Source organism: Drosophila takahashii, chromosome 3R (assembly GCF_030179915.1).
Source record: "Drosophila takahashii strain IR98-3 E-12201 chromosome 3R, DtakHiC1v2, whole genome shotgun sequence".
Classification (NCBI taxonomy): Eukaryota; Metazoa; Arthropoda; class Insecta; order Diptera; family Drosophilidae; genus Drosophila; species Drosophila takahashii.
The window spans coordinates 6,117,681-6,130,324 of record NC_091681.1 but is presented as its reverse complement, the minus strand read 5'-3'; the positions used below and the strand labels follow the sequence as shown (position 1 = coordinate 6,130,324).

At 32.3% G+C, this 12,644-nt stretch overlaps 1 protein-coding gene across 3 annotated transcripts in view; it reads right to left on the bottom strand.

Moving 5' to 3' along the window:
• Positions 1-12,644, bottom strand: part of Or82a (Odorant receptor 82a) — a 77,110-nt gene that overhangs the window by 26,171 nt on the left and 38,295 nt on the right. The window lies entirely within an intron of this gene.

The window sequence follows — 12,644 nt, the reverse complement described above, 5'->3', positions numbered from 1 at the left end:
ATTTTAAGGCCCACGCACAGTGGCGCCTTGGGCCAAAAAACGTGCAATAAATCACTTTTTCGACTTTGTCCTAGAAAGTTGTGACCCATACCAATCGACAGGTAATTGATCCACTATTACAAATATGTAACCGTTTTTCAAATCAAAAAATTTTTGTAAAAGATATGAATTTTCAAAGTTGAACAATTTTTCACTTAAAAAAACACACCGTTTTTAGGTAATTTTTCGCACTTCCGGGGGGTTTTTCTTAAAAACTAGGTATCGAATCGCTTTGCTTCTTTTTTCCACGGATTGGTGTGTTAGTTAAGAGTAAAAAAAGTAAAACATATTGCAGTTTGCCATGCGCATCTCTTAGTTATGAGTTATTTGCAAAACGTCCATTTTTTCCATATTTTTCAACTTTGATGGAAAATAAAAAAAAACTATTTAATACTATTTTTTTATACTTCCGTAAAACGTTATTTGGACTTTCTTCTTGATATTACGAAAGTTGTAGCTGCGTCCGCCTGCGTCCGCGGTTTTAAGAGCCAAAAAAGGGAAAAAAGTCATGGTCCAAGAAATTGCATATGGCGCTACCTTGTGAAATGACCATCTCTATTCATGGGAAACGTTTTTTATGTTATTATTGATTGTCAAATGGGGATTTTATTTTACAATTTTTATATGTTTTGCCTGGCAATTAGTTATCAAAAATATTGAAAAACCGAGGCGTTACCTTCAGGTAGTATGCAAAGGTAAATTATGCAGGTATACATGTACAGGTACATATAGTAGTATGTAGAATCAAAACAACATATAACTGTCCTCTGATTTAGCAGGTGCATACAGGTAGGCATTCATTGACAGAAAAATATAAGCTTGCAGTCTCCTACAGGTAGGCTGGAATTTAATTTGAACACCTGCAAAATACTTAAATTGCGTAATTCTACCTAAGGTTGGCGTTTCACTTTTTAAGGCGTTTGATAAACTCTTTACCTGTTTGTACCTATCAGGTAATACCTCACACTATATATTGCATTGTAGGCTTAATCCCTGGATTAGTCTATGACTGAAAGTTGACGAGACACGTTCTTTGTATTCTCCTTATTTTTTAGTTAAAAATGGCTTTAAACAACTCAAAATTATATGAACTGTTTAGGTCAACAACTACCTATTCGGAGTTCAAAGAAGCTGTTATAGAAGAACTAAAACAGAGCAACGAAAATATATTACACACTCTTAATCTGACATATGCAAGCATTAAATTGAAATGGACGAATGTCAGCCGCAACGCAGGGAGGTTTGCAATGAAATACGAGGACTGGCTCAATGACGAAACTATCCTGGATATACCGGCCGAGGAAGAGCCCACCACATCAACAGGTCGTGGAAGAGGAAGACCATCTAAAAGTATGGAGGATTGTCAGGAACGCACAAGGAAAAGAAAACTGAAAGATGCAACTGATGATTTAACCACGGAAAATGTTTCCGAAGCGCTTTCTTTAAAATATAAAAAGGACAATGAAAAAGTGAGAGCGCAGATTATAGAATCGGTTGCTGAGGCAAGTCCGCCTCGACTTATAAGGATTAAGGAAAGCATTCCCACGCCTCCGAATGGACTTATTAAGAAGTATGGCTTGGAAGAGGCATTGGCTTTATTTATGGACTTAGAACTTTCAAAAGAAAAGTATGAGATATTACGGAAATCTTTACTGCGGCACGGAGTCGACCTTTTACCCGGATACAAGTATATTTCAAAAGCAAAGGAAAGTTCACGACCACCCAATACGGAATTTACGGAAGTATCTGCGAAAACCAATTTCCAGGATCTTATGAATCACACAGCAAAACGAATTCTGGAAATCTTCCGGAAAAACTGACACTGATCAGTAAATGGGGCTGCGATGGATCATCTGGACAAAGCGTTTATAAACAAAGGATATCTTCCGATGACCCTACAGTATCGGACGGAAATATGTTTATGGCATCCGTTGTTCCCTTGAGAATTAAATCTGATGAGTTTGAATATTGGAAAAACCCTCGTCCGTCATCAGTACATTATTGCCGACCAATTATGTTTCAATTCGCAAGGGAATCACCGGAACTGATAAAAGACACTGTGAATGACATTAAAGAACAAATTCGCAAGATAAAGCCCGTAAAACTGGAAATTAGTGAAGGAAAATATGTTAAATGTTACTATGAATTTCACCTGACCATGGTTGACGGAAAAGTCGTTAATGAACTGACAAATACTAAGTCAACGAAGTCATGCCCAATCTGCAAAAGGACGCAAAAGAATTTTGGAAAAGATTTGAACGATTCTACAGATGAGGAAAATTATGAATATGGAATTTCACCCTTACATGCTCGGATAAGGTGTATGGAGTTCTTGCTGAAACTAGCGTATATTATTCCAAACGAAAATGAACACTTTGAAGAAAACACATCAAATAAGGATAAGGAAAGCATCAGAAAGAAGAGAATACAGAACGATTTTTTCAAGGAAGTTGGATTAAAAGTAGATTTCCCTAAATACGGATACGGAAACTCAAATGATGGAAATACTTCGAGGAGATTTTTTGTACAACATGAAGTTGTTACTCGAATCACTGGAATTAACAATGAAATAGTTAAAAGGTTGGGAACCATCTTAAATGTTTTAAACTGCAAGGAAAAGGTTAACTCTACAAAATATGGAGAATATGCCTCAAAAACGGCATCACTTTTAGAGGAATTGTATCCACAAAAGAAATTGACCCCGACAGTCCATAAGATATTGGCGCATGGAAAAGAAATAATCGAATACCAGTGTTTGCCAATTGGAGAGCTTTCCGAAGAAGCGCAGGAATCGCTAAACAAATTTTATAAAAAATACAGATTGCTGAATCACTATGGACGGCAGTCCATGTAGTGACGAAGCGCACCAGGAGAGTGTGCGAAGGCGACTACTATATATACACGAAGAAATGAAAATCTACTGTGATGGTCCGATCATAATGAATAATACACCTATCGAAAGGTATTGCGAAAACTAACAGGATTGCATACCAAGACTTTAAGAAAATCAATTGGCTTGGGAGAGAGAGCGGTGAAAGTGAAAAAGTGAAAATTTCGAAATTTGGAGCTGTTGGGGCCGGTGGGGATAAATGCCCCCTCGCAATGTTTTAGTTGTATTCCTTTTGAAAATACCCGTCGAATGAGGGGTCATTTGTCAAAATCCGACTCTCCGTTCAAAAGTTATAGCCAAAATAAGATTTTCTTCTTCTTCCCAAAATGAAAATTTAATTCTGTTTGTCCACTTGTCCACTTGTCCACTTGTCCACTTGTCCAAAATATGTTTTTTAAGTTCTGAAAATTTGATATGACGTTCATCACATCGATATAAAAAACTTTTGTTCTACCACTTTTGGAAAAACCCGCTAGTTTAGCGGGAAAACAGCTATAAGTAGCTAAAATTCGGAAAGCCGTAACTTCTATACTACTACTTTTCTCATTCGTCACGCTGCAATAGAAAATGCCTGTAAGGGGAAAAAGGCTGGAATAGTTTGCTAGGGCGGGCCGAATGAGAAAATATTAGAAAGTCTATTTAATGACGAGTGTAATAATTTTTCGTCACAAATGTTGATATCAGAACTTTTGTATGTTGAAGGTGCGGTCGTCACTAGTTTTTTACCTCGTTAAGAGGTGTTTTTATTTGATACATTTAAGACATCAAGAATGAGGGAAAATGAGGATCTGTTCAATATGTTGGCTGCATCTTCTGATCCTCTAATTTCCTCATTGCGGCATGTTAAGTCAAGAAAAGAGTTAGAATCTAGTAATTATAGTCCAGAAATGTTAAGTCTATTGGATTTACCAAGTTTACCAAATTGTGACCATTATTTCAAAAAACATGAAATATAAAAATTTTTATTTTTAAAAAAAAACTTTAATTTTTTTTTTTTTTGTTTTTTTAGTTTTTAAAAATTAAAACATAAAAAAATAAACTAAACAAAACGTAATTTTTAAAAAAAAAATTTTTTTTTAAAATTCCAATTTTTTATTTATTTTTTTTTAATAAGTTTTAAAAATTACAACATGAAAAAAGAAACTAAAAAAAACAAAAACTTTTTAAAAAAAGTTTTTTTTTGTCGGAAAAAAATGGATTTGTTTTTAAATTCTGACTTTGCCGATTTGTAAGTACGCCTCTGCCACGCCCACTCCCTGTCTCAAGCAATAATTTGAAAGGTGGATCAATTATCTATCATTTGCCGTTTACAAAATTCAATTATCTTCACTGGTTCAAAAGTTATGATTTATTACCAAAAAAAAGTCAAAAGGCGCCACTGTGCCACGATGACCTAAAATATTAGGCAAAACGGGACCTAAATAGTAGGGCAAATATACCAAAAATTTAAATTTTTAGGCAGTACATGACCTAAAAAGGAACTTTTAGTCCATTTAAAATGTTTTAGGCTATGCATGACCTAAAATGTTGTCCATCATTTTTCTGGGTGCACATACTTTAATTACGTTTTTTTTAAAAACAAGAAAGAACGCTATAGTCGGGTGTCCCGACTATCTAATACTCGCAACTCAGCTAAAGGGAGTGCGAGGGAGATGGATATATACAATTTTCACTGTCCATAACTTTTTAAGTACATTTCGATAGGTATAAATATACACAACAAAATTGCATTTATACTTCTCGAAAATCTTTAAAGGTGTGGGCACTAGACACAGTTTAAAACCGTTATTGGACGATTGTGGGTGCTGGAGGGGGCGTGGCGCTCGGCTGAAATAAACTTGCGCTGCGTAAGAAGCCCAAGAATATGTGTGGGTAATCCCAACTTTCAAGCATTTTTAGTTTCCGAGATCTCAGCGTTCATACAGACAGACAGACGGACATGGCTAGATCGACTCGGCTAGTGACCCTGATCAAGAATATATATACTTTATAGGATAAAACAACTAGGGAACAACTAAAAAATGTAAATATTCAAAAATAACAAAAAGGGAAGCTACCTTCGGCCAGCCGAAGCTTATATACCCTTGTAGATTAAAGAATGCTTACTCGGACAGACGGACAGACGGACATGGCTAGATGGACTCGGCTATTGGTGCAGATCAAGAATATATATACTTTATGTAGTCAGAAACCTCTCCTTCACTGCGTTGCAAACATCTGACTGAAATTATAATACCCTCTACAAGGGTATAAAAATTCAAAAATTCAAAAATTTAATAATAAATTTAAATTAAAATTAACATGTAAAAATAAAAGTCAATTAAAGTAGTAACAGTAATAAGAGTAATAATGAATCGGATTATATATTTAAATTGCAATCTGAGCCGACACAAATGTTAGCATATAAGTTAAGCTTTAAGAGGGGAGATACATATAGAAAACCAAAAAATTAATTTGTTTTTATTATTTAAATTGGTGGTATAACTCTTTAAGAATGTGTCATGAAAGTTTCACGAAGAAATTCGAAATATTTTGGAACTTATACCAGAATGACGGCACCCATCTTCTTTGTGGAGTAGATATATTTCATTACTTTACACTGAGAAAACTTGAGAATGAAAAAACCAAAAACGAATCTTCTTGATTTCAGTATTTTGTCTTCTCACATTTTTTAGCACAAACAGTCTTGAAATCAAGAATAAAAGCGTTCTTAAATTCAAGAATAAAAGCATTCTTGATCTGGCTTTTTGAGAATACATCATTCTTGATTTCGTTTATCAAGCATGAACACTATTGAAATCGTCCCCAAGCATTCATGAAATCGTTCTCAACTTCGTCTCAGAGATGAAAAAAAATGAGAGAAATTGAAAATGAGAGAGACATTCTTTCTGGAATTTTTCGGCAAGCTACCGAAGTTCACTATAGTATAATAGTATAATAATAATAGTGAAAATAAGCTTTATAAAAATTAAATACTTCGAATTTGTATGTACATACACATTTGTGAAAAAAAGTGACGCCACGCTAAATGCATCTGACTTCGGCGACGCTTCTAGATTATGTTGAACATAAAAAAATGGGCGTGACACTTTTGAGGGCGTAAAAAATTTAAAAAAAAAACGTTTTTTAAAGATAAAAGCCCCAACAAAAATTAAAAAAAAAAATTTTTGAAACTTTTAACTATTTTTTGTTATAATTTTCGCCTACTTAAAAAAATTTGTTTTTAATTTTTGGAGTCCACTTTTTTTTTTTTTTGAAAATGTTGAATTTTTGGTTATATGCTCATGTTTTTAGCTGTAATCGAAGTTATAAGCTAAACAGCTGCAAATAAGGTTTTATATTGAAGAATATTAAAAAAAAACAAAAAAAATTGGGTTTATATTTTTAAGATTAAATGGTAACAGTTCAAACTTCATGTGTAAATTAAATTTGATCGTTGTGGTTGATTTAAAAAAAAATAATTTTTTATTTTATAATTTTTCTTTATTGGTAAAAAACTTTAATTCACTAACTCACTATCAAGACACTTTTACTTTTGATTCTAAGATTTGACCGTTCGCGGTTTCAATCCGATTCAGACTGATCACTTAATCCTGAAATCTTCTCCAACGAACCTCGGCCAGAAGCTTTTTCTTTTTTAAGCTTCTAGAACTTTGATTTTTGTTTAATATAAAAGCTTATGCTGAAACTGTCGCATCTCGTTGTGAAATTAGATTCTGCTGACCGATGCAATTTTGATAAAAAATCGGAACGCAATACTTTGGGCTTTGAGCGTGAGAGTTTGGCTTCGAACGGAAGCTGTTATTTACTTTACGATAGGTTTATTTATCTTAGCCGGACGGTCAAGCGCGGCCCTCGAAGTTAATGAAAAAGGCGGAGACAGAATCTTAAACAAAGGCAAAGGCAATTTAGCTGGGATTGAATTTAAAAATTTGTTTATTAATTCCATAAATGGAACCGTTTCACGGGCTGGATAACTCTCCCCCTTCTAAAATGGATCGTCCCGATTCATTATGGATTTCGTTTAAATGATCTTTTAATTCTGTTAAAAATATATCTTCGTTAGGTTTTTCAAACTCTGGCCGTTGTTTTTTGGTTACAAACATATTTCTGTATTTAATAATAGGTAGAGAAATCAAATATATAATGATTTAAATTAATAATATAAAGGATATAGATATTTTGGTATTATTAATTTTAATGAATGGATTTAAAATATTTATATTATCTAAAGAGAGTTCTGAGTTATTTGAAAATATATAATCGGATATTTCGTAATTTTTGAAGTGGTTTGTAGTAATATAGTTAAGAATTTTGTTGTCTAAATTGGTATATGAAACGTTATTTATTGTGGTTGTACCATTAAATGTTATTAAGAATGAACCACCTAATTCGGAATTGTTGACGATGTTGTTACCATTTATTAAAATGGCACCATCTTGGATAATGTCTATTTTTTTATTCTTTTCTCTTATTTTTTTACAAATTGATTGTTCACCATTTAATAATCGGGTAAAACATGTTTTCTCTAAACTTAAAGTGCAATAATTATTAAAAAGTTCTTTCTTAAATGTAGACATTTCATAATATGTATTTTCGCATTTTGCGACTTGATTACTTATTAATAATTTTCCATCGATTTGGGAAATGGATCGAGTGTAATAAATTTCGCATCCATTTTTTATTATTGGGTATTTTATATAAATTATTAAAAGTTCTTTGTGTAATGCGATTTTGAACACAGAGATATCCATTAAGTCAGCGATAATTACTGGCTTTTGCTCGTGTTTTAATATTTCTTTTATATCTTCATTGTTTAAAATTTTGGTGTTAAAAACGTCAATTTTTGCAAGAGTAATAGTATCAATTAAGTTTTGTAGGTCAAATGTTATTAATCGTAAGCGATGTTTTCTAAGTGGTAAATCTTGATCAATAAAAACCTTTTTAAAATCTTCAGAGAGAGATTCTATTTCTTTGAACAATTTGGAATTAATAATAGACTGTTTATTATTATTTTCAATTAAGTCATTGATTTTATTTTGTACTTTTATGAAATCATCATGATCCGGAGCCAGCCAACCATTTCCACACGGTGCCCAACTCATTTATTCCCCTTTTTGTTCTAGCTGATATTAACTGAGATAAGATTACTTTGATTACTTCTATGTCGTACTTAATTTCCCATTGTGACCTTTTATTTGAATCCTTTTTTATATTATCTGATTCTATGTCAAGTATTTCCTTATAAAAACTTAAATTAGTTACGTGGAATAAATCGTTGTAAGATTCATAGGTGAGTACATCCTTGTTGTCTTTGAACAGAAAAAATTCAGGGTTCGAGTAATCAATTATTTCTGAACTGGCCAATATTATGATTGATAAAATATGTATTAAAGAATACATTTTCTGGAAGTTTTAAAAAAAAGAATTTATTAATGCTTAATATTATCTTTGTGAATAATTCTGTTTCTACTGTTGATTATTATTTTATTAGGCATATTATCCTTAACTATTTGCTTCTTATATCTTGGTTTTAGTTTATTTCTTTCTCCATATTTCTTTTCATAAACAACTTGTCCTACGTGATATTGTTTTTCTTTTCTGTTTTCATTATGAGTTTCTAACATTTTCTCCTGAGTATTTTTTAATAATTGTGGAATATTATCGTGTTCGATTTTATTATAAAGAATGTCAACAGGTTTTTGGTTTGTTGTGGAATGAATACTCTGATTATATTCCTGAGCGGCTCTTATTACGATTTCGGAATAGTCAGTTAAATTAAATTGTTCTTTTATGCAGCGAGCTAATTCTGTTAATGTCGAATGTGCTCTTTCCACTTGTCCGTTTGAGGTACTGTGTCTTGGGTCTGCGTAATGTAGAGTTACACCGCAAAGGATTTAAATTGAGCTGAGGTAAAGCTCGGTTCGTTATCGGTCATAATTACCTTGGCTTGGGGAAAATGTTGAAGTAGTTCCATTACTTTATTTTCGATATTTAATTTATTTTGAATTTCTTTAACTACTAGGAATTTAGAATACGCGTCAATACAAGTTAAAAAGGTTAAACTTTGCGGATAATATATATCAATGTGTAAATTTTCGCCTTCTTTAGTTGGGATTGGGGCTTCCCCAATTGGAATTTTAATCGGGTGTCTGTTATATTTGTTCTCATTGCAAATTTTACAATTTTTTATATATTCTTTTAGTTTTACAAATAGATTGGGCCAATAATATAATCTACTGATTTGTTTATGATTTTCGTCTAATCCCCTATGAGCTCGATTGTGTGTTTCTTCTATTATTATAGCTCTATCTTCGGCGTTTTCTACGTCTTGTAGAAATAATCGCGTAAAAAGAAATTTGTTAGTAAAACTATTTCTTAAAGAAACTTGAATATGATATAAATCTTCTAAACTACAATGAATTCCAACTGTTATGTTAGGTGGAAGATACTCTCTTAAAATGCTTATTAAGTTCTCAACTGTATCATATTCGATTATGTGTCTTGTCTTGTCAAAAATATCCAGTGACTCATGTATTGTATACCTCCCCGTTGTTAATAACAATTGTTGTTTAAATTGATTTAACGGTTTACGGGTCTCTTGTATTACATTTTCAAAACTACTTTCAGCTGAATGCTGTGTGTCTTGGTCTGAGTTTGACTGTTCAGAAACGTCTATATCGCTGTTTGTAATATTATTTATTTGTATTCGTGATAATGCATCGGCTACAACATTTGTTGTTCCGGGTTTGTATATAATTTTTGGGGTAAAACTTTCAATGAAAGAATACCATCTTTTCATCTCTACGTTTGGATTTTTATCCGAAATTGTGAACGATAAGGATTGATGATCCGTTTGTATTTCTATGCCAATTACTCCATATAAATAATTCCGGAGATTTTTTAAAGCCCATACTATAGCTAACAATTCTTTTTTATTTGTGGCATAAAGTTGTTCCGTTTTATTTAATGTTTTTGAAATAAACGTAATTGGTTTATTATCCTGTGTTAGTACTGCCCCGATAGCTACGTCTGATGCGTCTGTAGTTAAAACGAATTTCTTACTATAATCTGGCTGAACTAATTCGACTTGTGCTATTAGATTCTCTTTTAGCTCGTTGAAAGCTTGTACAGCTGATTCGTCAAACTGTATTGAAACTTTAGTAGACATTCTTTTAGAAACCTTTCCATTTTCCCCTCCTAGATATTTTGTTAATGGTTTAGCAATTTTTGCATAGTTACGGACAAATTTCCTGTAATACCCTGTTAAGCCTAGAAAACTTCGGAGTTCTCTAATATTACGTGGAATCGGATATTTTGTAATTGTAGCAATTTTTTCGGGATCCGTTTTAATTACATTATGAGAAACAATGTACCCTAGAAATGTGGTTTCTAATTTAAAGAATTTAGATTTTTCAAGAGAAATCTTCATATTTGCTCTTTGTAAAATATTAATTATTTTAATTAAATCAGCATAGTGTTGTTCAATAGTGTTTGAAAAAATAATTATATCGTCCATATAAACATGGCAAGTTTTCCCTACTTGTTCTCTTAGGATATCATCCATGGCTCTTTGAAAAATTCTGGGTGCGTTTGTTAACCCAAAAGGCATTCGTAAAAATTCAAATTTTCCGTTATTAATAGAAAATGCTGTTTTTTCAATATCTGAATCTTTCATTAAAATTTGGTGGAATCCAGATTCCAAATCAATTGTTGAGAAGTATTTAGCCTTTCCTAAATTGGCTAATATTACTGACGGGTCTTGCATCGGGTATCTATCCGGTATAGTGTTTTCGTTTAGTTTTTTGTAATCTATTACTAATCTATGTTTGGGACTGCCATCTTCATTTTGACCTTTTTTGGGTACCACTAACACTGGAGAATTATATGGACTTCTACTAGGTCTTATAATATTTTCCTTAAGCATTCTATTGATTTCCGTATTAACGAAATCTGAAACTGATAGGGCATAGGGATATTGTTTACTATAAATTGCCCTGTCGTTTTCGGTATTTATTTCACTCCGGATATCGGTACGAAATGGGATTTGTAAATTTATTTTTGAGTGTTCCTCCTCGATTATGTCAATTATTTTCTTCTCCAATACTTCTACTCGATTTGTACTGGTCATATTAATATTGTTCATTTTATTTCCCTTTGGCTCATTAGTTTCAATATTTTTTATTCTTTTGTTGACGGAAAAATCTACGTCGGGGTGTTTAGGATTTTTAGATCCAAAACTATTTAATTTTTTGTTGACGGAATTTTCATCGTTTTTAATTTTTTGTTGACGGAATTTTCATCGTCGGCGCGTTCAGGATTTGTTGATCCAAAACTATTTAATTTTTTGTTGACGGAAATTTCATCGTCGGCGTTCTCAGGATTTTCGAATCCCAAGCTTTTCTCACTATTTTCCACAAATAATGAATCTGTGTCTTTAGTACTTTTATAATCAAAATATTTTTTAATAATAAATTCTTTTAACGGAAGAATATTATTTTTTTCTTCAATTATACTTATTTCATTTTTTTTCCTCATTATCATAATATTTTAACTTTTCTGTTTTCCCTTTATATTCCAAGACTCCCTTTTCTATATTTATTATAGCTCCTATTTTCCTTAGTAAATTAAACCCAATTAGAAGATCAGATTCTAATCCTTCTATTTCATAAAATAAATGTCGTGTTCCAAATATATTTATAATATGGTAATACTTAATAATTGAATACCCATGAACTGTAGTTACTTTTTTATATATTGATAATTCATTTTTATTTTCAAAAATTCCCCTTTTTATATAACAAGCAGTGGCTCCTGTATCTATTAGAATCTTTAACTGCTTCTTGGTTATTCTGTCTACCCTATTTAAATAAGGCATTCCCCTGTAGGGGTCTCGTCTAAAAAATGATCTTCATTAATGTTATTTAATCTAGTTACTTTATTTGCTGGCTGATTAACAGTTCCATCTGGTTCCCTTTTTATACCCTTGCAGAGGGTATTATGATTTCAGTCAGAAGTTTGCAACGCAGTGAAGGAGACGTTTCCGACCCCATAAAGTATATATATTCTTGATCAGCATCACAAGACGAGTCGATCTAGCCATGTCCGTCTGTCCGTCTGTCCGTCTGTCTGTCTGTCCGTCTGTCCGTCTGTCCGTCTGTCCGTCTGTCTGTTTCTACGCAAACTAGTCTCTCAGTTTTTGAGCTATCGGGACGAAACTTTCGCAAAAGTCTTCTTTCTATTGCAGGTAGTATATATGTCGGAGCCGACCGGATCGGACAACTATATCTTATAGCTCCCATAGGAAGGATCGGAAGAAAAAAACTTTAAAAAATTCTAGCTTCGGTGTTTTTTGAAATATTACCTTCTACTTTTGGGGATGTTATTTTTTAAATATTTCTGAATTTCGAATTAATTATTTAAAAAATCGGACTACTATATCATATAGCTGCCATAGGAACGATCGGAAAATTAATGGAAAAGTAATAGGAAATAAATTCTAGCTTCTTTGATTTTTATTGTATTATCTTCTACTCTAGGATATGACTCTTTTTAAATATTTCCGAATTTCAATTTTAATTTGATCAAAATCGGACGACTATATCATATAGCTGCCATAGGAACGATCGGAAAATTAATGAGAAATATTAGAAAATTAACATTTTTGCGATTTGTTAATTAATAGGAATGATCTGCAAGGGTATATAAGCTTCGG